Here is a 3,339-nt window from a genome sequence, read left to right as displayed (position 1 = left end):
TCTGTCTGAATATCAAACATCTTAGGCAAACCATGGAACAGGTATTTTTCATCAAGTATTGATATGTTGAACTTTAAGTCCCTACAGAATATGATGAAAAAACATTTAAAAATTAGAATATATTTTTAAAAACAGCGTAAAGAATTATATACTTCTTATGTTTGCACATAAGTCCAAAAATCTAACCATATACAACCTTGAAGCAGGACAGCTCCACAATATTCCTTTTCCTATCTCTTGTCTTCTGTTTTTTTTTTTATTTTTTTTAAGGTTTTTGTTTTTTGTTTTTTGTTTTTTGGTGTGCATGTGTGTGCAGGGTCTCATTACACAGCTGGGACTTGTAATGATCCTCCTATTTTCTGCCTCCTGAGTGCTGGGTTTACAGGTGTGGACCACCACACCATCCTTCATTCTGTTTTCTTGATGTGAGAATTTATCACTGTAAGTTTCCCTCTTAAGACAGTTTTCATCACATCCCACAGGATCCAGTAAGTTTTGTCTGCATTTTTATTTGGTAAATATTGTTTCATTTCTTCTTTAATTTCATCCATGGCCCATTGATTGTTCTGGAATGTATTATTTAGTTTCCATGTGCTTATAATTTTTTGCTATTTCTTTTGTCAATGATTTCCAGTTTCATTGCAGAACAGTTCTGTAATATGCATGGAATAATTTTGATTCCTTTGCATTTACTTAAGCATGCTCTATGTGCTAGTGTATTGTCTGTTTTGGAGAATGTCCCATGTGTGGCTGAGAAGAATGTATACTCTAATGCTTTTAGGTGGAACACTCTGTGAAGGTCTACTAAATCCTTTTCTTCACAAGTTGGGTTTAGTTCTGCTATTTCTGTGCTCATTTTTTTAACATGGTTGATCTATCTCTTTGTGTCAATTGGGTGTTAAAGTCTCCCAATATAAGTATGTTATTGCTCGTTATACATGTTCATGTCTGTTAAAATTTGTCTTACATAATTGGGTGCTCCTACACTGAGTACATATGTATTTGTAATTGTTATCTCTTCCTCTTGCAGTTTCCCCCTAGGAATTACATAGTCACCTCTTTTATTTCTTTTAATCACACTAGGTTTGAAGCTGACATTGTCAACAACCAGAATAGCTACCTCTGTTTTTTTTCTGGTTTTTTGTCACATGTAGTATCGTTTTTCATCCTTTGACATTGAGTCTATTAATTTCTTTTTGAGTTAATTGTATGCTGTGTATTGTTGGATTTTGTTTCTTGATCTACTCTGCAAGTCTGCTTGATTGATTCCTGAATTGAGGCCATTTACATTGAAAGCTATAATAAATATGTATTGACTTGTATTTGTCATATTGTTTTCCTGCTTGTAGGGTGCTTACATTTCCCCTCTTCTTAATTGCTTGCTCTGCTTGGTGGTTTTCTTCTGTTGTTCTCAATGTTGGGGTCATCTATGTCTCTTTGTAAAATATGTCAGTACTCTCTGTAGGATTGGTTTGGTTGTCGTGGATTTCTTCAGTTATCCTTTGTCACAGAAGTACCTTTGTGTCTCCATTAACTTCGATACACAGTTTTGCAGGATATATCAATCTACTTTGGAAGTTGTTTTCTTTCAGGACTTGAAATATCCCACTCCGAGCTCTTCTTGATTAGATGGTCTGTGTTGAGAAATCTGTCATGATTCTAATGCACCTTTCATTATAGGTGATCTGTTTCTTCCATCTAACAGCACTTAATATTCTTTTCTTTGGCTCATTTTCTGGGATTTTGATTATTAAGTGTCTAGGTTATCATTTACTTTCATTATGGCTAACTGGAGTTCTGTATGCCTCACTTCACCATATGTCAGGTTATTTTCCCATGCTTGGGCAATTTTCTGCTATTACTACAAACAATCTTTTTATATGCTTTGTGTTAACTCCAGCTGTTTCATTCATACCTGTTAGTCTTTTTTTTTTTTTTTTACATCATCTTGCAGCTGTTGTATTGTTTCCTGGTTTCTTGTTATTTTTAAAAGATCTTTCCTTTTATGCTCACTAGCTGCATTATTATCTTCAAGGTCTAAGTTCTATCTTCTGTTCTGTTCAAGTGGTTTTGCCAGCTTTCAGTGGAATATCAAATGTCCTGGATATCTGTTTGAATCTGTTTCATGCATTTTAATTCTTTCTTATATTGTTCATTCAATGTTTCCATTATTTTCTTGTTCCTCTCTATTCTTTTTATGTGTCTTCCTTAGATCTATTGAACAATTATTTCCATTTCCTTTTTTACCTGAGAGATTATTTCTGATCTGATTTCCTCCATAGCCTGATGGAGTTGTTACTTTACTTCAGTTGCTATCGTCTCAGAAATTTCAGGCATGTGACTTTCAAATTCTTCTATGACCTTGTCTCCTGAACTTGTTTTGGGTGGGTTGGAGGTCTGAGATTGCCTTTTGTTCCTTCCTTTTGTCATTTTTGAAGTTTCTTATGTTCTCCCTTACTCTGCAGCAATGGTAGGTGGTGGGGTGCTGGTAAGCAAAGCTCTCCAGAGAGTGGGAGGGCAGGTTAGGCTCACCAAGCTCCTGCTGTGTGGGATTCACAGTGGCTTCCACCTCACTGAGGGGTGGGGCAAGATACAGTTCAAGAAGTCTATGATGATAATGAGTACAGTCCAAAGTTCTACAAGGCCCTCTCAGTGGTGGGTCAGCACAGTGTGGAGCTCACCAAGGCTCCCACATGTCCTCGCAGCTTCAGGTTGCCATGGCAGCCATTGTGGTCAATGACAGGTGGCCAGGGCTCACCTGAGCTCTGGTGAGTATGAGAGGATCCGGGCCAAGCTCACCAGTTGCCCTTGGCAGTGGTTCTCCAGGCAAGAGTGGGCAGCTTAGTTTCAGATGAACTCCGGGAAAGATGTGATGCAGGGTTATAAAGGCCCACTGGGTCGCCCTGGCAATCTTCCAGATGAAGGTGAGTGGGGAAGACTCAGATGAACTCTGGCAATGGTCAAGTGGGTGTGGCTGGGCATACCAGGTGTCCCTCCAACCTCTGGCAATCTTCAGGGTGAGAAATGGTGGCTGGGACTCAGAAGAACTCGAGCTATGGTGTCAGTATCGTTTTATGATAGATTGCTTGCATTTAAAATCCATAAACCTTTAAGGATGCAGCAGGAAAGCATACAGTAAAACTAAATATTATATATCATATTTTGACTAGTTGGAGGTTTTCCTGGCTTTTATTTTACAATGTGCTTTTAATACTTTCTTTTCATTTTATTTTTTAAATGTTTTTTTTCTGTATTTTAGGGAAGGGTCTACAGGGTATTTTGGGTCTCACTACTAGATCAGGCTCATAGTGATTCTCCTATTACAGCCTCCCAAGTACT

At 37.8% G+C, this 3,339-nt stretch overlaps 1 protein-coding gene across 1 annotated transcript in view; it reads right to left on the bottom strand.

Moving 5' to 3' along the window:
- The window catches only part of Pde4d (phosphodiesterase 4D), a 1,527,171-nt gene that overhangs the window by 1,165,941 nt on the left and 357,891 nt on the right, over nt 1-3,339 (bottom strand). The window lies entirely within an intron of this gene.

The sequence above is a fragment of the Octodon degus genome, unplaced genomic scaffold (genome assembly GCF_000260255.1).
Source record: "Octodon degus isolate 3935 unplaced genomic scaffold, OctDeg1.0 scaffold00001, whole genome shotgun sequence".
Lineage (NCBI taxonomy): Eukaryota > Metazoa > Chordata > Mammalia > Rodentia > Octodontidae > Octodon > Octodon degus.
This window is presented reverse-complemented; position numbering and strand designations above follow the sequence as displayed.